This window comes from Pelodiscus sinensis, chromosome 3, assembly GCF_052426305.1.
Source record: "Pelodiscus sinensis isolate ZL-2025 chromosome 3, ASM5242630v1, whole genome shotgun sequence".
Taxonomy (NCBI): Eukaryota; Metazoa; Chordata; order Testudines; family Trionychidae; genus Pelodiscus; species Pelodiscus sinensis.
The window spans coordinates 24,068,729-24,093,232 of NC_143054.1; the positions used below are offsets into that span (position 1 = coordinate 24,068,729).

Below are 24,504 nucleotides of genomic sequence, written 5' to 3' on the forward strand. Positions count from 1 at the left end.
AGTTGATTATGTTATTTTTACAATTTATGGCAGCAACTTAGCCTCATCTTTGAAAGATTCTAAGTCATTCAGTTGAGTCTTGGTGGTGCCAATAGAGAAGTCTCAGTAGAAGGTATAGGAGTAAAAATTAATGAACCAGAGTCAACAATAGACGTCTTGAATGGCTACTGCATACTCTTGCCAATACCTCTTGTCTCAATGTCACTCATTACAAAGAAAAAAATAAAATCAATGCCAGGAGCTCACAGCAAGTGTTTCATTAGATTAGAACACTTGTTCCTCATTGGCATTTCTAATAACCTTTGATCATGCTTTGATTGCAGTGAGAACAGCAAGCTTCAAGCTCATTGTTGGAGTACATGGTATAGTGATTCCAGACAGAAGAGGAATACTTGGGTATTAGAGAGACAGATCTGAAAACATCCACTGGCAAGTTTACTCACAGCTATTAACAATGAAGTGAGAGTTTTTTGGCTAGACAACTTAAAGCTCTATAAAAAAAATGTCTGAGCTCAATTTGAGGCCTCCCTACCCTTCTTTCATTCTGTTTTTCCTGGGATTCAAAACATCCCAAGACAGTTTGACAGATCCCAGTAGTTCTATTTCTAAGTCAATTCCAGATCAAACTGCAATTAATTCAGTTCCTCGGTGAAAAAGATTTCATGGTGGAGACCTGCACCATTCTCCTCCCATCTATGTAATACATTCCATCGCACTGTCAACACAGCATGGATTTTATGGAAGAAGATATTGATTGATAAGACTTGAACATAAAAGAAAGTGGCAGATTCAGATACTTGTATATTATTCATTTCTTTTAGTTGGCAACTAATTTCCCCTCTCAACTTGCAAACTCTTGTTTTCTAGTCTTGATTTAGCACCAACAAACAGCATCCAATATTTGCAGGGTGGTATATCTGTTCACAATCCAAGTTTATGGGTAAGATATTTTCAGAGAAGTGTTGAATTTGTTTGTATCTTGCTGACATGTCTAAGATGGTGCTGGTATATTTCCCCAGAAGAATATTCTAGTCACACAAAAGAATGAGTCATATGTGAACCAAAGGCTGATTGGTGGAAGTAGTGTTAGCCATTCTCTTTAGTAGACTGAACAGAAACTGCATGGGAATTTTTCATCAGAAAATGCTAATTAATCAAACCCCAAACTTTTCATGGGAACATATCAGGTTCAACAATGCTTTTTTTGGGAAGGATTTCTCAGGTCTGTACATAATTTATGCTTGAAACCAGAAAGATCAACCTCAATAGCCTACTCATTAGGACGTTACTAGGATGTGGGAGATCTGCTGATTCAGATCAGGTTCTTGAACCCTATTTTCTACATCCCAAATGAGTGTCATAGCCACTGGGATATAAAGTTGGTCTTTTTCTGACCTAATTATTTATATAAAGTAGAACACAAAGCTATCCCTAGTGGAAGTGTTGTTAGAGTGGCCTCACCCCATCCTGTTTCTGCTCTGCCTCACCTCACTGCACCCCTTCCCCCAAGCCCTGACTCTGCTCCAAACCTGCCCAGCTTCTTCCCAACTCTGCTTTAGCCCCTCCTCCCTTCACCCATTCCCCGCTCCTCTGAGCAACATGGCCTTTGGGATTAGTGGGGGGCCTAGAGCTGGCAGCTAGAGTTGGGTTCCCTGCACTCACCATGGCATTGGGAAGTGGAGTGACTTGGCCCCAGCCCACTCTGCTCATCTGGCTCCCAGCTGCATCTCTTGGGAAAGTGGAGCAGTCTGGATCTGGGTCACTCCATTTCCTGCTGTTGAGAGAAGTAGAGCAATCCAACTGGGATATGGCAGAGCAGACCGGCTGGAGCTGGCTTGCACCACTTCCCATGGCTCCCATTACCGCTGGTGCGTAAGAGAGTAACCCTGACCCCTACTCCTAGTCCCAGCTCTCTGATAATCCCCCAGGCCATTCTGAAATGAGCCCCCAAAGCGTGGTTACTGGGGCGACTGCTCCAAACCATCCTATGGATAGTATATCTCTGATGGAACAGTTCCAACTGAAGAGATTGAGAGATTGGCCCCAGAACTGCCAATAACTTGCAAGGGTAGTACGCAAGGCCTGGCTTTGCTTTTGCAGAGGGTCTGGAGGGACATGATGTTTACATTTGAGAGCCACCTGAGGTAAGCGCTGCCAAGGGCCCACACTCCAAATCTCCTCCTATACCCCAAAATCTTGTCCCAGACCTGAGCCCCCTCCCTCACCTAAACTCTGTGCCAGAATCCATAACCCCCTTGCACTCCAAACCCCTCAGCCCAGCCCAACACCAGAGTCCACACTCCCCACCAGAATCCTCACCCCCTCATATACTCTATTACCTTGCCCCCAACACCTTTCATCAAAAATGTTTTTTGCAGAAAAATCTCAATCAACTTGACGCAAGGTATTTCCCAGTTCCCTCACTCCCTCTACAACCTTCTCCTGCATCTGCATATCCTTTCTTTAGGGGAGAAATAAATATGCATTTTTAATAGGCATCTGGTAGGTAGAGACATGACCTTGCTCACACAATCTGCCTAACTAGCTTGCATTTTATTTCTTTGTATCATTCCCAAGAAATCTAATGGATCATCAAATCTAAAATCCAGACAAAATGAGCTTCCCGAGACAATTTAAGCTTCCTTAAATAGGGTGTTAAGTAGCCATTAATTTGCTAATCGAGTAGTCGATGGAATTTCCATAAATGCTTGACTAGTCGATAAGCACTTCCATGTTCCACCTTTGAAATGTACAGGAGCGCCGCTTGGAACCCAGGGCCAATGGGAAGTCCTGCTGACTCCGGCTCCACAGCTCCAGGGCTCATGGCCATTTCAATGAAACCCTGAATATTAGAAACTATTCATGTTCAACAAACCTTTTCTGAGGCCATTTCTAAATTCCTGAGTGAAGCTATAATGTATTCTTATGGCATTTTATAACAGGCACCACTGTTATACAATCCAAGCTATTTTTCTTACATGTATGCAAGTTTTTAGTTTTGGAAGAAATGCTTGTATTAGTTTTGTTGTACAAGAATCTGGGTAGATGGAGCTGTATGAGGAGCAGAAGAAATTTTTCCTCTTCGTCTTTCATGGGAGTCAGTTTTTTGAGGCAGTATTGCTGCCTGGGAACCAGACACTGGTATTGGGCTGAGATTCCTGAAAAAAGAGTTTGCATGTATATCTGTTTGAGGACTGGCATATGTGCACTTAAATAAAGTTATATTTAGATTATGCAAAGAATCTGCACCATTGATTACTTCTCCATTGGGAAGTCAATCTTCAAAGCCCTGAACATCTGATACCATTTAATAGATGGGTGATGTTGATGTCAGGAGAAGGGGCAACAACCAACTAATATAAAAAACAAGGAGTCAAGTGGAAATTTAAAGAGTAATCAATTTATTAGGGCATAAACTTTTGTGAGACACATCTCACCTCTTCGGATGCTTGAAGAGAAAATTAAAAAGGAAGGGATACAGAGATGTGATTGTGACATCAGTACTAATTACATTAGAGTAGATGTGGCTCACCTTTAATGGTAATGAGCAGGTGAAAGTACCTGGAAGGGAAATTAGCTATTCTAATGAGAGAGCCACTCCATGTTTATATTTAAACATCTTTTGAAGGTGTCAAATTTGTGTATAAATTCCAGCTCAGCTGTTTCTCCTTGCAAACTGTTTCCCTTCCCCCCCACTCCCAACCGCCGAGAATGGCAACTTGCAGGTATGGGTATGTATGGAAAGGAAGATGTTTATATATTTTCTGTCTTGGTTTCTGTCTAGTCAACTTGTTTTTCTCTTCTTATTACGCTTTAGTCTTACATTTTACAATGTCATGAATCCTCTGTATTTCTTCCCTTTTCTATGTAGTGCTATTTTGAATGTAGAAAACAGCAAGCATTATGTGAAGGAACCTGTATACAGTATGTCACCTTATTTCAGTAAGATGTACAAGAAGTAGATTGGGTCATAGGCAATAACAGAACTAGTGTTTCTCTGAGATAGTTCTGTTGTAATTTAACATACAAACATCATTTCAAGATAGTGTTCCCATTGGAAACAAGTAGGCTATGTCTACACTGGCAGCTTCTTGCACAAGAACAGCTGTTCTTGCGCAAAAACTTGCCTGCTGTCTACACTGCACGAGCATTCTTGCACAAGTACATTTACAGTATAGCGTTGTAAAACAGGGTTTATTCCGGAAGAGTTATTCTTCCCCCACGAGGAATAAGCCCTCTTGCGCAAGAGCTCTTCCACAAGAGGGCAGTGTAGACCGGCAACATACATTTCTTGCACAAGAAGAAATGGTTAAAATGGCCATCAGAGTTTTCTTGAGCAAGAGAGCATCCACACTGCCATGGATGTTCTTGCGCAAAAGCACATGGCAGTGTGGATGCGCTCTTGTAGAAGATTTTTTGCACAAGAACTCTTCCGCAAAAAGTTATTGCGCAAGAAGCCGCCAGTGTAGACGTAACCATAATGTATAGGGCTTGTTGAGACTAAGGTTACATCTACACTTCAGCACTATTTCAAAATAACTAGCGCTATTCCGAAATAACCTTGTCCTCGTCTACACAGCAGGCAGTTATTTCTAAATTGTGTCAAAATACTGTCAAGCTGAAGGACTTCTTACTCCAACTCATGTAACCCTCATTGTACAAGGAATAAGGGAAATCAGAGGAAGAGTGCTCTATTTCGAAATAAACTATTTTGAAATAAGCTATGCAATTGACCTAGCTAAATTTGCATAGCTTATTTCAAGTTAAGCCCTGCAATGTAGATGCACCCTAACAGAACCATATCTGGTGGAACTGCAGAATGCATTAGCTCAACAAGGACATGGAATGAAATTTGAAATGACATTTGAGTGTCAGAAGAGAAGATATCAAAGGACACCTGCTGACCAGGTAAAGATTTATTTTTTATTTTTCCTCAACACACTGAAAACCATATGTAAACCTTTGCTAAATTTTGCTGCATTTAGCTAACATGCCTAAGGTAAATGGATCCTACTTTATAATAATTTAAGAGTGATGATATGGCAGAATTGGGTTAATTTGTTTTAGATTCTTAGATGGGTGTAATCCTGATTTCTGGTTTAAGACTCAAGTCCTTGATCCTGCCAAAAGTTTGCATGTGCTAAACTTTAATCACTTTAGCAGTCTCACTGACTTCAAGGGAAATGTGCTGTAAAAACTAGGTGTTTGATTATTTATTTATTTATTTATTGTATTCAATATTTGGTAAGAATCAGGGATTTGATTTGCTTGAAGAGAGTACCAGGTTCAAAATAGAGCACCTGGGCCTAGTGGGAAGGGAGAGTGGGTGAGTCAGAGAATTGCAAAATACAGGAGGGGCATGTGATAGCTCAAAGGGAAAAACCCTGGAAGGTATAAACCCAGGTGTGGGCTGATGATTTTTGTAAAGTAGTTTCTCCCTATATACAAGAAATTAACTACCTGACAAGAGACTCTGGAGATCCCAGTGGATCTTTTCAGTACTGGGGAAAGGGACAGCTTGTGACAGGCATAATATCATTAAATATGTTTCATGGCGTAACGCAATATATGAAAAAAATGACACAAATTTGTCTCTGTACTAAGCAGTCTGCCACACAGAACTGATTCCACAATCTGGGACTACAGATATGCTTTATTGTGCTATTCAGGGCAACCTCGCTATAAGTCACCCTGGTATACATCCATTCTGCATGAAAGTTATAAGTCCTCCCATTCCCCACTTGTAAGTCGCGCCAAAAAAAAATTGCACAAATGGAAGTCAGCCACAGGAAAAAAAATCCCTGCTTTCAGTGGTTTCGCTATAAGTCCAAGTTTTTTGGAATGTATCTTAGACTTATAGGCTACGTCTACACTGGCATGATTTTCCGAAAATGCTTTTAACGGAAAAGTTTTCCATTAAAAGCATTTTCAGAAAACTGCGTCTAGATTGGCCACAGATGCTTTTCTGCAAAAAGTGCTTTTGCGGAAAAGCGTCCGTGGCCAATTTAGACGCGGTTTTCCGCAAAAAAGCCCCGATTGCCATTTTCATGATCGGGGCTTTTTTGCGGAAAACAAATCTCTGCTGTCTACACTGGCCCTTTTGCACAAAAGTCTTTTGGAAAAAGACTTTTTCCTGAACGGGAGCAGCATAGTATTTCTGGAAAAGCACTGACAATCTTACATGAGATCGTCAGTGCTTTTCCGGAAATTCAAGCGGCCAGTGTATACAGCTGGCAAGTTTTTCCGCAAAAGCAGATGATTTTGCGGAAAAACTTGCCAGTCTAGACACAGCCATAATGAGGAGGGCCTGTACTAGGTTTATTCCCTACAATTCATCTCAAAGATGTCTAATGCTATCAAATTAAATAGATACAAAAATATACTCAGGGAGTTTTTTACTATATAACTTGAAATAGTCACTATTTTGTCGAGTAAAGGATTAGTACATTCTGAATCCAGAAAGGCAAGATTATAACACTCATATTGAGACTGGGAAAAATCTTTAAAGTCAATGTCAAACTTCCTATTGACTTCAAAGGTGTGAGGATTTCATGATTAGGTCTTCATATACATAGCTGCATGTATTCACATTTCATGTGAATGAGACATTTTGTATAAAATTCAAATAGCCATAGAGTTTAAGGCCAGAAGGACCTCCAGCTCATCTAGTTTGACTGCCTGTATGTTGCAGCCCATCTTCATCCATATGCTAAACTGATTGCATACAATGTCAAAAACAATTTTTGATCATCCGCATATGCTGTCAAACATCTAAAGCTTATTTCTTCTATGATCCCAGTGTTGCAATTTTTTTTCTGTATGAGTGGAATCACTTACAAATATAAGTCTTGATGCTGTATCTTACCTACCTAGGGCAAATATAATTTTGCAGTAAACAGTTGAGATCAAAATACTGTCCTGACATCTTAGGCAGGGAAATGATAAAACGAGTTGACAACTTTAAGCCTGAAAGGTGGCAAAGCTGAAATAAACATTTAATAAAAGGACATACTGTGGTGGATTATTCAATTCATCTCTCTGCCAGTGTGTGATAATTTCCTACAATAAATTTATTAGTGTTTGAGCTTTAAAAGCTCCAAGGAATGGGGAAGGAGGTTTCCTGAGGAAGAATCTTCCATAATGTAAAACATAACTTACAATCTGAGACAGAATTCCTGGCAGAGCTCTCTCTTCACAGGAGCAGTTATGTATTTCACCTAAAGTAGGATTGTGCCTTAACCACACAACTGAGTCCTGAGTCAGGCCTTTGGCATTTGGCCCATCGCAATTTATTTAATGTTCACACTCTCAAGAGAATTGCAATTATTAAGGAACAGCTCACGCTAAAATGGAATGCCCTTCGTTTCCCAGAAAAAATGAAAATTAGTGTCAGAGACAAAGAAACTGATCCTGGAGAGAGATGGGTAATCTGTATATTATAGGAAAGATTTTAAGAAGTAGCCCTGTTTGTGGCCTTGAGTTTCCTGTTGTCAGGAGAAAATGTGATGCTCAAAAAGGCATTAACAATTCATTTGAGCATGAAGGCTAAGGAGGCACAGTTACTTAGATTCTCTTGGACAGTTCTGGGCAGCAACTTCAGCATGTATCATGTTAAATCGAATGGCATGAGTTTGTGAAAGTGCTGGAACATTTTCTGTGTGAAAACACACAGTCACAACTCAATGACTGTTTATATCAGAATGGAATATATCACCATTGCTTTGAATTGGGCTATGCAGGTAGAAAAGTTGAAAAAGGCCAAGTGGAAAAGATCTACATAGCCAGTGACCAGGAAAAGATTCTGAGCAACAGAGAGAAGGAAAAAAATTCCCTATGGTCCATGAAAAGAGATGTAAAAGGTGCCTCTGAAAATAAGCACAGTTTTACTCACTATAATAAGCAAGAAATCCAATATGATAATGGATAGCTGTGTGTTTTGGAAATCTGAGTTGCAGTTTAAGGTGAATATGAGAAAGATAAGGTTTTAAAAACAGCCTCTTGCTTAGCAAAGCACTTTAATGACGTATCTTAAAGGAAGCCAGTATCGTGGTAAAGAAATAGCTAGAACGAACTACACGGAGGGAAATTTCATTATTGCTGAAAATGTTGGTGTGCTAAACTGATATTTTTGTTGTGATCAATTCAGACTAGGAATGAAATAGGCTGTTTAGTGGGTGTACTACATTCATGAATCTAGGGAGTAAGTGTACATTAAATTAATGGATCTAGAAAGTTAGCCACATTAGATATTATTACAATTCATATTTTTTATAAAAAGCAAGTATCTGGCAGTAATAGAATGGGGAAAAATTGAAACCATGTGACCAAATAGCTTTTGTGTTTTGTTTTTACAAATCTCTGTGGCAGATACAATATCAGCTGAAATGAGAGAAATGGTTTTAAGTAGGGATGTTAAGTAGTGATTAATTTTCTAGTCGACTAGCCCCCAGTGGCAGCTCTTGTGCATTTCAAAGTTGGAACACCACGTGGAGCCCAGGGCCAGTAGGAAGTCCTTCTGATTCCGGGCTCCACGCGGGCATTTCCACTTTGAAATGCACAAGAGTCCTAGCTGGAGTCGACGTATCCTAAATCGCATTTCTGTGCCATGCACACAGTGAGAGGTAGATGGAAGCAAATGCTTCCTTTACTCCTTGTGAGGAGCAGGAGTACCAGCATCAATCGGGGTGCTCTCTGAGTTTGAATTAGTGGGTCTTCAATAGACCCACTAAATTGAAACCCAGAAGATCCACCGCGGCAGCATCGATCTTCTGCGTAATGTAGACATGGCTTTAGAGAGTAAAGCCTTACATTTTCCTTCCCACCATCTACAAAAACAGGTAAATACAGGATGAGTTAAATAAGAATAGCCTATTTCCAAACAGAGTAAGTAATCAGCCAACCTGAAGACCCTGGCAGGCATTGTCCATCGCTATGTTGATTTATTCAGTGGTTCAAGCTTGTTTTATTAGAGCAAAGTCCTTGAATGTAGTGATTGAATGTACAATCTTGTTTTCTTTTTCTCTGTTATTGCTAAATGTAGTTATTTTTATTTTCTTTCTGAGCTGTTCATAAACTGAGTGGACCATTCATAAGAGCATTCCAAGTGGTTCTCTCTTTTTCATCAATGTTCATTATGAGCACTGCTCTGTTTTCTAGTGTACCTCATTGCAAGGTAAGTTCCTCATGTTCTACACAGATATGATGGCCCTCTCATTCTCACATTGAAAAATTATTCAAACCACAAATAGAAAAATATGAAACTATGCTTAGAGAAAGGGTTAGTTGTGCCAACAAAAGAAATCTCCCAGTGCTAACTTTCCTGCACTATGTTTTGGGTCCCTTTTCATTCTGGGTTATTGTCACACACTGCATACCATATTAAGGCTAAGCAGACTCAATACTATAGTCTTATGCAAATCCTATTGCAAAAAATCCCTTTGAATTCAGACTTCTGCATAGGATTGTATTCTGATTTTCCCCTCAAACCGAATTTGAGAATAAGCAGTTTGGCCTGATTGTCCCATCAGCTGACTTGACTGAGGGGCTCTTTTGTCACTTTTTACTTCTTAAAAAGTCGTTCACATCTGTCATTGGATATGGAGAAGTAGTTTCCATCGATTTAACTGGAAACCAACATCTCAGCTGGTATAAGTTGTTGTAGCTATCTGGAAATCTGGAGATTTACCCCTTTTTTAAGATCTGGCCCACTATGGGCACAGTTAGAGGTGTGATGTCAAATTCAATCCTCAGAACACTTCAGAAAAATAACGGAGTCAAATCCTGAAAGTTCTGCAACTTCTATCAACATCAGTGCAAACATGGGTGTGTGAGGGCACACTCTGGCTCATAAGCTGGAATGTAAAGATACAGTGTCTATGCCATTCAAATCTAAACATTTAAGACTACAAGTAGTTAAATTTACTGTGGTATTTGCAGTATTTCCGAATCTAAGTATACGGAATATAGCAAATTCCTTGGGAAAGATAAATACCTCAGTGCAGCAAATGGCCATTTTTAATGGCGCACTGTACACAGGCTTCAGTCTTTGACTTTTCATTCCCCAAAGTTCCATAGAATACTATTACAGAACTTTATTCATGATTAAAATCCAGTGTTTCTGTAAACATACCATGGCAGAAATGTAACTCTAGGTGAATTTTTTTTCAGGAGGAATAGTCACCCCAGTGGCAAATTAAACATACCAAACTGCATTAAGCCTGAATAAACCAGGTTATACCTTTTGGTTTCATAACAGACTGGTGGTTATAGTAATTTATAACATAGCAAACCTGACACTACTGAATAAGATAAGAGGATTGAGGAAAAAGACTTATTGATTACTTTGTAGAAAGCCCTCTGAATACATATAAATATATATTCCAGTAGATATAGTGAATTTGAGTTATGATGGAAATTTACCCTTATAATACAGTTATGTATTTGCTAGACTTTGGTACTTACAATTCTTTTGTATATATCCAATAATTATTACAGACAAGCATTTGCTGATGATTCACTGAATGAAAAGGTCTATTATCCTGATGTGCAAAATACAGAAAAGCTGAGACTGTAATTGCACACATCCATCCAAAGCAGGCTTTAGTTCCTTGCTAAAGAAACCCTCATTGCTCAGAATGCCAGCCATTCTCTTCAAATCCTGCAGGGACAGACTGACATGTCAAAGAAGCCATTTTCTGCAGCTTTCAAGTTGATGATGCAAAGGTTAACATAGCTTCAAAGAAATTGGTGACTCTTCAAATGCAGAGACACTGATTATTTATTAGGATAAATACCAAGCCAATAGATAGAGTGTAAGATGCCTTCTGCAATGTTTTAGTCTCCAATAAACGAAGAAGGGAGAATAGAATAGAAATCATAAGGAAGACATTTGGATACATGCTGCTAGTAATCTTGGGGGTAGATTCATAAAGGGACCCTTTCTTTGGCTCAGTGACTTTGTTGTAGGTAAATGCTTAAAAAGTCATTGAGCCAGAGAGAGACAGACATATACACAGAAAGGGAGAGGGACACTGTAGTCCAATAGTCACAGCACCTCCCAGGGAGGCAGAAAACCCCAAATGCAGTCCCTCTGCTCCAACCATATTTTCATTAGTTATCGACAGTGGAACAGCTTCTGCAAGAGAGATGTGAGAAGTCCCACTTCTGAATGTCCCATAGCTCAGTGCTGTTAAAGCACATTCGAGAGAGGTGGGAGATGTCTATTAAATTCTTTCCCCCTCTCTTGCAGAGAAGGGGCAGTTGAAACTGAGCCCCCATGCCCTAAGGCCTGGTCTATACTGCAGTGAAAGATCGAATTAAGATACGCAAATCCAGCTAAGTTAATTACATAGCTGTAGTCAACGTATCTTAAATTGAGTTTCAGTGCTGTCCACACAGTGGGAGGACAATGGGAGGAAAGACTCCTATCAGCTTCCCTTACTCCTCCTGAGTACCAGTGCAAACGAGGGCACCCTCTAAGTTTGATTTAGCAGGTCTTTAGTAGACCTGCTAATCGAACCTCAGAAGGTCTACTGCAGCAGTGTTGATCTTCCGCATAGTGCAGATATAGCCTGAGTGATCACTCTATCCACTCAGATATAAGGAGGCCACCTCCATTTTGTGTGGAGTGAAGAAGATTCCTAACTCATTCACACAATAATGCATTAGGCACCTAAGCAACCTGACAACTAGCAGCAGGTGTCTGTTTGTGGATAGCTATGCAACCGGAGTTGCAAATGAGGCCCGGGATTTAAATATCCCGGGCTTTATTTGCATGTTCCCGTCCAGCCGCCATTTTTAAATCCCCTTTAGTTTGAACGAACTGCCGCAGCTACACGCATCAGTTTAAAGTTAATCCGAACTAAGTCCTTAGTTCGGATTAACTGTTACTCCTCGTGGAATGAGGTATAACAGTTAATCCGAACTAAGGACTTAGTTAGGATTAACTTTAAACTGCCATGTGTAACCACGGGCAGTTCATTCGAACTAAGGGGGATTTAAAAATGGCAGCCGGATGGGAACATGCAAATAAAGCCCAGATATTTAAATCCCGGGCTTCATTTGCAACTCCGGTTGCCTGATTTGCCTATCTAGCTCGAATTAACGAGCTCGTGTAGACATACCCTTGGAGGTTTAGTAATAGTAACAAAATAAAACTGAAGGAAATTCATCATGCTCTTGCTTGAATTTCTTCTTTAATTAACTAAGATGTTCTTAAATGTATCACAGAGCTATACCGTATATAACTTCCAGGTGTGCAATAAACCTAACTACAATGGGACAGACCCTCAGCAAGTATAAATCAACACAACTCCAGTTGGTGGAACTACACAAATTTATACTCATTGAGAATCTGGTTTGAGAACTATATCTGAGGAAAATAATGTACACTATTACATTATGAAAATGGGTAAATGACTGCATATTAGTAAACCAATTATTTGTTCTTAGCTGTGTTTAAAAACAAGCTTCTGAGCATTTAAGTAGTTTGGATTTCTTCTTTAATGAGCTAAGAAGTTCTTAAACATATCTCAGAGCTGGTTATATTTTATTAATATTTTATTTTAGTCAGAATCTATCAAAAGGTGTGAGTACACGATAAATACAAATTTCAACAATTAAAAGAGAAAAATGTAAAGTGACACTATGTCAACTAAAAGAACTTCTTAACACCACAGAAATGAACACCCTGCCATTCAGCTTCCTCCTCCCAGAGAGGAAACCATACAGGAAGTTGGGAGGGGAACTATGTGTGATAGGACATAAGACTTGTAGCCCTACCATGTGATATATTAATGAGATAGCAAAAAGCCCAGGGAAACATGTATCATTTGACACCAATGAATGCCTTCACCCCCATAACTAAATAGGGTTGTGTGCATGCCCTGTAGCTCCGCAAGTTAAGGCTCTGCCAGACCAAGGAAATGTGGGAGCTGAACTTTAGAGTTGAGGGCCAACCAGTAAGAAGATCAACCCACAATCCTGCAGACCCAGAAGCACAAAATGTCTTAGATATTGTGATTCTGAGTGTCACAACACCTATCCATTAGCTCAGTGATGGGCAATCTCAGCTAGGGAGTGGTTCTCACAGTTGAAATGTTCCTTTGCAATTTGAAGAACCTGAACTTGGCTCAGTGGGAACTTATGAGCCAAACTGACTGTAAACAGAAGTGAAACTAGCTGTTTTAGATTTGCTTTTCAAGCATACAAATAAAAAAAAACCTGTGTAAGATAGATCTGGTTGCTTTTATTTTTGTCATTTCAAGGAAATTTAGATTTGTGAAAAGTCTAAACTATGTTGTCAACATTTTTGTGAATATTTTGTACAATTTTTAGAGGAAACTTTTGAAAACATACAAACAAACAAGGATTTCGCCCTGTAACAGGATTGCTGCTAACAGAGCAACCCACCTCCACCTTAGCTAACGAGAGCCCTGTAGGTTCCCCAACTCCGTTTGCCCTCTCTTTAGAGCCCTTTAAGAATTCTGTGGCTGATTCTTAAAATACCCCTGTTTGGAACCCGTTTATGGTTTACTGGAAGTCCTTTTCAGCAACACAAAGGCAAAGTCTATACTTAACTTCAGCATTTTCTCTTACCCTTTTAGGGCTTTTCTTCTACTCTGGTCTGACCTCTGAGCCAGTCCTTCCAACTTTCCCTCAGTAGGGCTCTGATATAAAGTCCCAAACACACCCCAGTTTACTCACCCACTGCCCAGAAACCTCCTGCTCCATAGTTTTATACTACAGGCTTTCTGATATCGAAGACCTGAAAGAGTACCTCACCCATTTTTTTTCTTTTTTTTTCTTTCTCTCTCTCTCCTTACAGGGTGTGTCTGGACTACAGGTTTTTTTTTTAAATGGCCTTTTTTCAGAAAAACTTCCCCTGCGTCTAGACTGATGCTACATTCTTTCGAAAGTAAATCAAAAGAACGCAGCAGTATTTTCGACCGCGGAAAACTTTGTTTTACAAGGAGGAATGCCTTTCTTCGAAAGTGCTTTTTCAAAAAAAGGCGCTATGTAATGCAAACTGTGCTTTTTCGAAAGAGAGCATCCAGACTGGCTGGGTGCTCTCTTTTGAAAAAGCAGTTTGCTTTTTTGAAAGTACTGGTTGTAGTCTAGATGCTCTTTTTCAAAAGAGGCTTGCAGTCTAGAAGTAGCCACAGTGTCCTCCATTATAGCTGCAGTCATCTTTTGTTCTTTACTGGGAATCACCTGACTCCTTGCCAGAGAGGCTCAGTCTTAGCCTCAGGTTCTCCAGGCCTCAGGATAAGCTTCCTTCCTATACCACCCATATGTTGTAACTAATTCTAATTAAAAATGACAGGAAAAGATTACGATAAAATATTAATAACAAAATCGATGGAAAAGAATCTTTCCATTTTAACACTCATGCCTTATTATTCACACAAGTCATTTTATAATTCTAAGATTTTAAAATATATTTAATCTTTACAGTGTCTAATTTCTTATTCCATTCTGGCAACTTTTCTCCCATATTTCTCTGAGGATCAGAAAATGATTTCTGTTGTCTTCTTTCTGGTAGTTAATTTTATAGCACTTCACAAATATTTCTTAAATTTAATGTCTGGGGGGGACTACTACTTTGGGGAAAATAAATTACACAAAACTTTGCCTTGCAGCCAGTGTAAAGAGATGATCCTGGAAGGTGCAGAGTCACACTTCTGGGAGGTGCTGAGTTCCTTCCATTCCTACTCACTTTGGAACAATATGGGAGCCCCATCGAGAATACTGGGCACGTTTCAGGACTGGGTCCCTGCACACAAATTCTGGAAAGCATACCCAAAGGATATGGTACTTGAGCATGTGCTTAACTTTACATCAATGCGATATAAACATATGCTTTAAATTAACCATGTGCTTAAGTCTTGTTCTGAATTGAGACTCTAGCACCACACAGTATTGGTTTCTGGGTATATGGACACCCTTTAGCAAGGTTACTTTCATGGGAAGAAAAACTCTAACAGGGTAGGTGTTTCACTTCATCAAACAACAATGAGTTGGATCCCACTCTGGATGCAATAGTTAGCTTTGAATCAGAGCTATAATGTATTGCCTGGGACTTTATAACACTAATGGGGATGAGGTGCTGTAAGCAATAGAAAGATGGAGGCTCCGAAGGGAAAAGGGTGGAGATAAAAGGAAAGAAAATCAAGGGATAGCTCCATGTGTATTAAACTTTTTGTTAGAGATGAAAAGTTTAAACATTTTAACAAAAACCAGGCCACTCTGTGCTTTCTTTGCACCAGTGTGAGAACTTCAGTGTTCTGATACCTCTTAACGTATTTGATGAGAGACTAATAGCCTGCCAGGCTAACACTTCACTTCCTTCCAATTAAGAGACTTTAACATCAAAGCCAAGGTCCTCCACTCAGCAAGGGCTTACTTGAATGAATTATAGAAGAGAATAAGTTCAGTAGTTTCTTGTTTTTTTCCCTTGTGGAGACATAGTCGGGCATAGGCTTTAATAAGATGTTTGAGGTCAAAAGGTTCAGATCCCTCACTGTGAACACTAGGAAACTGCCAGAGTGCTTCAATATGTGCGGTGTTTGTAATGCAATCAGGCAACGCTGAAAACTCTATTACAAAATGTTGTGAGGCTGACTTCCCTTTGGAGTGCTCTTGTGTATGGTTAAAAGCAAAAAGATGGAAGTTGTAGTGCACTATGAAACTTCAGTGTTGCCATTTCAATGTTCTGAAACAAATAATGTCTTTGCCACTGTTAATTTTGGCCTGCAGAAGTAGGTGAAGATGTCACACCCTTAGTAATAGTGTGTTTAGTTCTTCTGACACAGGAAAGATCTGTGGTATAAAATCACGACTCTTTGACCTAGCATGTTATTACATTTACTAGGTCAAAATGCTGTCTTATAAAATGCAAGAAAGCAGAAAATCAGAAACTGTTCCACTGATGTTAGTCTGAATGCAAAGGTGGAAATATAATAAAATTACTTAGAGATAAGAAAAGTCTATTGCCTTCATTTTTGCAAACAAGACACATTTTAGAAACAAAATATATTGTTTCTGTAACGCAAAATAGATTATTTTATTTTCTGCTTTACAATCGTGCTGGCCTCTAGTCTAGGGCTGTAACTATTAGGACTATCTCTCTATTGGGACATACTTTTGGCATGGGCATCATTACCATGAACATATCTTGCTACTCCCATTCTGGGGCTATGTCTACACTAGTGGCTGCTCTCTAGTGTTGGGATCTTGGCCCTCCTGTCAAGAAAACCTCCACCCAGGAGGTTAATAACTCATAGCTCCTGTCTAGTTCATCATGGCCAGAGAGACACTATTTGTAGGATAATTGATGCCAATTCTTTGATAGGCCTGAGACTAAATCTTGATATTTAAACCAGCATTCTGTCGCAAGCTACTGTAGTGAAAAGCTTATGGACACGTGCTCTCAAGGTCTGGTGGGCAGTGTGCTGCACTTTGAGGTCTGAGTTTTGTGATACTTAAGAAAAATGCTAGTGTGTAAGGCATTCTAGAAGTCACAAAAGTATGGATCACCATGACCAAATCAGTGTCTGACACAATGATGCATGTTCCTCTACATCATCTCATAGGGAAGAAGACTTTTTTATGGTTGCAGTTCTTCAAAAGTCTAGCAGTAATGAGGTGATCCAAAGAACATCAAGGCTTTGATAGAAATGAGATTATGACTGAGGGGTAGCCCAGTTAGTTAGTTTGCCCATATTCTGTAAGACATTAGCTTCAGCAAGTTAGAATACAACTTGAGGCCTATGAACTTTACACAGATAAATAGCCCAGCAGAAAACCCCAAGAGTTTGGGTAGCTGAAAAGAGAATTTAAGAAGTTCTGTCCACAAGTACATAATTCAACCAAAGAAGTGTCCTAGCAATGGACCAACATATGTAACAGGTACATGAGATACAGCTAAGGGTAGCCTGCTGCTTGCCTATACGTTTTCTTAAATTTTTTAAAACTTTCTTATGAGATCTTTTGTCTAAACAAATGGTGATGAGCTAAAACATAGGGGTCATATATGGCTGCAATCTTTAACACTGAGGAAGCATTGAAGTAGGCTGACATAGTAGGCTTCGCAAGTTCACACCCTTTTAAATGTAACAGATACATCACAACTTGGAATTTGGAAAATACAAAAGAAAAATTCCCAGGCCAGAAATAGTAAACATGGTAACTAGCCACAAAAGGGCCATGGTAACACATTGATGCATATGATAATAAGTTACAATAATTGTTATATTAACCTATAGAAGAAAACACTCCAACATTAATAATGTGAAAAAATATAAATATGGAAAAAGGAGGAAATCCCCTACTAAATGTGCATTATATACAACAGTGTGACATACTATAAAAGTGTATATGATACTATATATATTTTTATTAGTCTCATGCCACAGGACTACTCGCTGTTTTTAAAGTTATAGACTAACACGGCTACCCCTTTGAGACATATTATGAAAGTGGCATCCCAGCCAAGGGGCAGTAGGAGAAGGAGATGTAAACCTTGGGAGGTGCAACAATGATGGCCATTGGCGATGATGAGGAAGGTGATGGTGATGAGGAAGATGGTGGCTAACATTTCAGATTGTTCTGCAAGGGATGGTGTAAGTATATGGAAGTGCATATGTACATTCTGTGGTATCTGTCTACCTTACTGAGTTGGGGTGTTTGTGACTGTGCTCAAAGTGTTAATAAACTATATTTGTAAATGTAGAAGCTTTCCTAGAGTGTGAGGGTTGCAACTGTTTACCTCAGGGTTCCCAACTATCTAATAATGTAAATAATACTGGGTCTGATCTTCGGTCAAGAACCTGTAACAACTGGATTTTTTTCAGTAATCAATTTATTTAACACATAATCTACAGATCGAGCCATAGAGGCAGGTGATATGAAGAGTTCTGTTTGGAGTGTCATTCCCTTTACCCACCAATAATACGAGTAGTCCTGTAACATCTTACTCCTTGTTTTTTTAAAGTTACAGACTAATGCATCTATCTCTCTGAGACCACCAATATTACCTCCATCTTGCTTGAGTGCAGTGTTACCATGCTGTCTTTTATCCAAGTGTAATCTCGTCCAGAGAGTGGTCTGGTGGTGAGATGAGGCTTGCCATGTCTATGATGAAGGTAGGTGTTGTCTGCATACTTCTGGACCGTGAGACCATGGCATCTCCCAGTTCCTCCCAATTACATCAAGGGGAGATGAAGATCCACTTTCTTCAAGGCTGACCAGTAGGGAGCCCAATCTGTGCACACAAATGATTATGAAAAATTAATGTGTGAATACGCTCAATATTTTTACAACATCCTTCTATCCTTAAACATATCGTACACCTTAGGTGCACTGTAGCAATCTTTCTGTTCTTTGGATACACTGTCAGCTCCATATTCAAATTGTCCTCAAGAACAGGAAATAAATGAGTTGTGCACAATGATAACTAGACCAGGAATTCTTTAAGATGTAGTCTGGAAGATACTGACGTACTATGGAAAGTTAAATCTGTGTAAGTTTTACATTAAAAAGTGGTTGCCATAAAATTATAAAAAATAACAAGAATGATGGTTTATCTAGCTATATATTTATGATAGACCAGATTGTCTATACTTCCTTTGCAATAGATAAAAAACAAGAAACCACATTTTCACAACCAAAACATTAATTTTTTGTTCCTGCTTCAATATTTGCTTTTCGGTAATGAAAGGTAGTTTTCCACAAGTAGCTCTTAGAAAAGAACTTTGCATTTTGGCAAAACAGATTCTCAGATATCCTGGCATGTTATATAAACACAGACAGATTATACAGATTGATTTTGTCTCACATAAATCTGCAAAACCAAAATTAATTGTTTGACACTGCTCTAATCGGGGGGAGTCCATTTGATATTATTAATGTGAATATCATAAGTATGTCAACAAGATTTGCCCAGTAATTTAGGCAATGAAATAGATGATTATTTTAAAATGTTATGAATAAATCTCCATTGAAGTAACAATATTAACCCAGTAAAATATGCATACAAATGACAAAATCCTCTTGTAGAAATACCTATGCCTTCACATGCAGTAAAATAAATACTTGAGTCTCAGGAAGCTTTTTCTTGACTCTGCAGTAGTTCATGCTCAACACAAAAATCATCTTAGCTATTATGTATAGTTTGTTTTCATTTTCATACTAATCTTCTTATACCAAAAACTCAGCCTTATTTTAACCTACCAATCTTCAGGAATGAAAGACAGTATTTATCATGTTTAAAAAAGGGACACTAGAATATCATTTTTGAAGTTCAATGAAAAGATTTAATAACAACGTATCTTCATATTTCCTAAATGATTTTAAAATCTTAATGCTCCACAGGGAGCTGCATCAGCAGCATAATGAAATGGGACAGCTGAGTTTGCAACCTGCTGTGTGAAGTTCTGCCCTATGTATACAGCAGTGTGACAGTTCTGTCGTCTTTCCTCTTTATCTTTCCTTTCCTCTACAAGAACTGAGGAATATCCCTGAACAGAGGAATGTCACTCAATAACCCATGTGTCCAGCTGGCAATTAATTTCTAAAGAGTAAAGATCTGATACTTTGTAGAGCTGAATCTAATGTTACAGCCCAATTGTGCATGTTGCTAAAAGAAGATTTGATAGGCAGCTCTACTAATTCCTAATAGAGATGTTAACTGTTTATTTTTTATTACTACCAGAGTGACCAGCATGACAATCATAAAAATAGGCATGCTGATGATATATGATTTAAAATAGATAGATAGAAAGAAAAGCATTGCATAGTCTATAAAGCAGGAAATGGCCCTGTGAACATCTCAGCAACTTAGTGTTCAACTAGGGTCCTTACTTTTGTAGGTAGGTACATTCATTTATCAATGGCTGAATATCAGTGACATCATAGCAGAATTCTCAGAAGCCCACACAATCCATTGCTAACTTTGAGCACTCAGCAGCTGATCTTCCAATAATTGTGAATACCAGCCAACCATCTCCTGGCTGGTCTCCCTTTACTATGATGACCCTCTACCATTTCTTCCATAATAACTTTCTGGACAATATTTCCATTTCTACACATAATGTGACCAAAGAAAATAAGTTTGTGTCTGTTGATTCTTGATATTAATGTCTACTTCATTCCACTAATATTTCTAATGTTTTTAATATTATTAATTCCAGTACTATTAATTCTAATAATTCATCTTGTTTTCCATCCAAGAAATATGCAAAAGTCTTTGCTAGCACCACATTTCAAAAGCATTAATTTGCTTCTTATCAGCACCATTAACTTCCTATGATACACATCCATAAATCACCACCATCTTTTCACCTGTTGCACCTTCATACATGTTTGACACTATGACCTTGGGCTTGTCCATGAAAGCTCATGATCTAATATATTTGTTAGTCTCTAAGAGTGTGTCTAGACTATATGGCTCCGTCGACGGAGCCATGTAAAGTAGTTTACTCGACATAGTCAATGAAGAGGGGATTTAAATAATCTCCGCTTCATTAAAATAAAAATAGCCACCGTGCTGTGCCGACAATCAGCTGATCTGGCACAGTGCAGCAGTCTAGACGTGGATCGGTTGACAAAGGAAGCCTTTGTCGACTGCTCTGGTAAACCTCGTTTCATGAGGCTTAAAGGAGCAGTCCACAAAGCCTTCTTTTGTCGACCAATCCATGTCTAGACTGCTGCACTGTGCTGGATCTGCTGATCGTCGGCACAGCGTAGCGGCCATTTTTATTTTAATGAAGCGGGGATTATTTAAATCCTCACTTCATTGACTATGTTGAGTAAACTACTTTACATGGCTCCGTCGACGGAGCCATATAGTCTAAACACACCCTAAGGTGCCACAGGACTGCTTGTTATTTCAGATGGAGCTTAAAGAGGATTTGTATAAAGCTTAAAGAGAAATTCTGGGAGTAATTTTTTTAAAGCAAACAATGCACATGTGAAGGAGACAGTGAGATGCTGGCATTCTTCAAATGATTGCAGTGTTGGTATTGCTCAAGAAAGCTGATTTTGATAGTAATTGGATTTCAATGCACTGGATAACAAATAATAGCATGAAAACAAGACTTCATAAATATGTAGTAAAAAATGCAACAGAGTGAATATGTTCATGGGGAGACACAGCACCTGCTCCAGGAGCTTACAATTTGTACAGACAGCACAGAAGTAGGGTTAAGTCCCGCATCTCATGTATGTTTGCACTGAGTGTCAGCTATGATGTGTTTAAATCAGTATTGTCTCTGAGTGCTGAAATCTAAACAATTCCGCTCAGGTGACTTGAGTCCAATTCTCGGAAAATCTACTCACTGCTGCAGGAATAAATATAGGATAACATCATGAAAGGGCAAAGCCCTGAAGCAGGGAAACCACAGAGTAAACACTGACACCAGAAGAGTTACTCCAACTAGCTCTACTGAATCTGAGAACAGAATTTGGCTTTGTGTGCATATCATAGGTCATCATATACAATAGTCAGAGGTATGTAAATGCCAAAGGCAGAGACTTGTGTGATCAACAGCACACGCTGGTAATTTACCACAAGGTATGAGAGTAGCTATCTGATGAGATAAAACATGTTCAGGCCACATAAAAGATAACGAAAACAACTGGTATGTTCACACCTGCTTAAATTGAAACTATCTGCTTAACAACTGACATACACTCCCTTATACTGTGACAGCAAGACAAATTCAAAGGAAATTGAGCTATAAAGCAAAACAGCTACACAGCACTAAATTGGATGATTCCTTTCAACTTAGACCAACAGGTTGAGGTCAATGTAAGCAACATAGACAAAGGGAAATCCCTTGGGCATGATTCAAGAGTTAAGATGGAAAATGTGCTGTTTGTCACCTAAGTTTGACCTCCTCCCCCTTCCAGCAATGTTTGAACTGAAGGTACTGGCAGTGAATTAATATTTTGTTAGTGACAATGTCTCTGTTTCTTCCTAAAGTTGATTAAATGGCTTAAGAAAGAGCCATGTGCTGAATTATACCTGAGTTATACCCATTCCTTCTAAATACAGTGAGTTTCTTCTACACCCTGAACACTTATGAAGGATGCCAGCGATGGGCCTGATCCTGAAGAGTGCTTAGCACATTTATCTCCCCAAAAAACCAATGACAGATGCAGGTGGTCAGCATCTCTTAGAATCAGACTCGAAAATACTAGTTGCCATGGTGACAGAATGTAAAGGAACAACAAAGAGCTGTTTACTGGTGAAACTTAGCAGGACTCGACAAAGCATCACAAAACTGTAATTAGAGTTGGGTTGAAACACATCTTTATTTCTGCAGAAATGAATAGGCAATAATCTTGTCTTTAAGGCCTTTTTTATATTGTCTGGTATAAATTCTCCCCCTCCCCAACATTTTACATTTTTAAAGTAGTCTGGTTTTTTTATTGTTCTTATTAAACAACCTTGAAAAAATAAAGCTTCATAATTATACACGAATGATGTTGTCTGATAATTATGCTTACAGGAACAAAGCTCTATGTACTTTGCAGTAACCTGGACTGCAAAGTCCCTAGGTTCTGTAGCTCTCTGGAATTAAAATTAACAAATGTTATACATTCTTAAATGCAAAGGTTTTATTTAAAGAAAGATAAAGATAATTAGTAACCTCCATTTGTTTTCAAATTAAATAGAGATTGCTTTAGGCCATCCCCACACTTTCAATTTTCTATATGATTTCAATTTTCGATGATTGTGTTATAGCAGCACACAGAGGCCCCAGCTGAAGACAGGACCACCGTGTCCTAGACATTGCACAAGTACATAATAATAACAATCCATGCCTGAAAAGGCTCACAGTCTAATTATATGAGGCAGACAAAATGTGGGAGGGGTAACAGAAGCATAAAGACTTGAAGAGCCTTGCCTACAACGGATCAATAGCAGAGCTGGAATAGAGCCCAGGTTTGTTGACACACACTCCAGTGATGTATATCTACTAGACCTCACTGCTTCTTGTATAGGAGAAAGTTGTAATGAAAATTCTTACCGATATTGAAGTTATCAGAAGGGAAGCTGGAAGCTTTGACTGAGTGGTAGAGAGTATATGGGAATACAGTGTTTTATGTACTACATCCTGGGACATAACATGAGATGACTCCATGTTTCTAAAATTAAACTGGCTCCTTATTAAAAAATTATATATATAGGTGCTGTAACTGTACCTAGCCTTTTAGCCATTGCTCACAGACTGCTCACATGCTACAAACACATCCCTCTAATAACTTGTACTTCTCCATCCAAGTTCCATGTAGGTAGCTATATTTTTGTATCTGGAAAGACAGTGGAGGAAAGTTGGGATTCTGGAGTAAAGACATTCTTTCTGCTAAAATGGTTAGTAGTTGAATCACTTAAACATATAATGTGCATTGACATCTGTAGGTTTCAGAGTTACATCATTTGGTTCTAAGTTTGCTCCTTTTGTGCCCTGTTCTGCTGTATGCAGGGAATAAGCATCCCTCCTAAATTCTGCCTATATTTGGGTCTCAATAGAGCACAAATTTGACTGCCAGGTATGCTTTTATGGCAGGGGTGAGCAAAAGGACCTCCGTGGGCTGGATCCGGTCTGCAAGCAGGTGGATCCAGCCCTTGGAGGCTCTGCTGCTCCCCCGCCCCCAAGCAAATTAGAGCCTGGGGGTGGAGGAGTGCCCAAAGCCTTCTCCACTCTGCCCCCACCCTGCAAGCAGCTGTCAGCCAACGGTCAGGGCAGTGAGTCCCTTATGACCGGCTGAAGTTCTTTTAAATTGTGCTTGGTTCTGTTACAGCAACTGAAGGAGTCAGGTTAAAGCTTAAACAGTTACTATTTTATTGTTACAGGGTAAACTTAGTTGTTAAATGCTACTACTGTGTTACAGATAACACAGACACTACAAAGGACAGGACAGAAATTACACTAATAAGTCACTTACAGGTACCATGAAACCCTTTGGTTCTCTGAGCTCTTATTAAATGCATGCAAAATAGACACATAGCAGGTACATATTCTCACCCCTGCGTTCCAGACTTGGCGTGGCCAGCGTCTTTCTCTCAATCCCTCGGGAAGAAGTAGGGCGAGGTCGGGCGTCCCACAGACCTCGGGAGACAATCAATACCTGCCAGCAGGTATAGATGATTGGAGCTCAAATGGGGTGGGCTGCTGAACCTCTTTTATACCCCTTGGGTCATGTAGGCTTCTTCCTGGTTTCAAGTGGCCAATTAGGAAAAATGGCTTTGAATGCCAAGTTTCCCACGAAGGGTGCAAAGCATAATTTACACCTGGGAAAATGCAGACAATGGGCACCTCTGGTATGTGATGGGCGAAGATTCCTCTCTGGGACAGTGCAGGCGTGTCAATTACTGGTACTAGCCATCAGGGCAACGGGAGGTCCCGGGTCGTCAGCTAGCCCATTTACTGTCTGGTTTCTGTTTATGGTAGAGTCAGGGACAGGCAGCACACCTGTGTTCCCAGGGCATCAAAGGCT

General features: G+C 39.4%; 1 long non-coding RNA gene across 5 annotated transcripts in view; it reads right to left on the reverse strand.

Annotated features, from left to right (window-relative positions):
- The window catches only part of LOC112543792 (uncharacterized), a 181,653-nt gene extending 158,536 nt beyond the window's left edge, over window positions 1-23,117 (reverse strand). For all 5 annotated transcript variants that reach the window (XR_012902506.2, XR_012902507.1, XR_012902510.2 and 2 more), the window contains exons 1-2: window positions 23,034-23,117; window positions 18,036-18,262 (exon numbers count right to left, since the gene is read on the reverse strand). This is a non-coding gene — a long non-coding RNA (uncharacterized LOC112543792). The remainder of the gene's footprint in view (window positions 1-18,035; window positions 18,263-23,033) is intronic.
- Window positions 23,118-24,504: the final 1,387 nt, after the last annotated feature.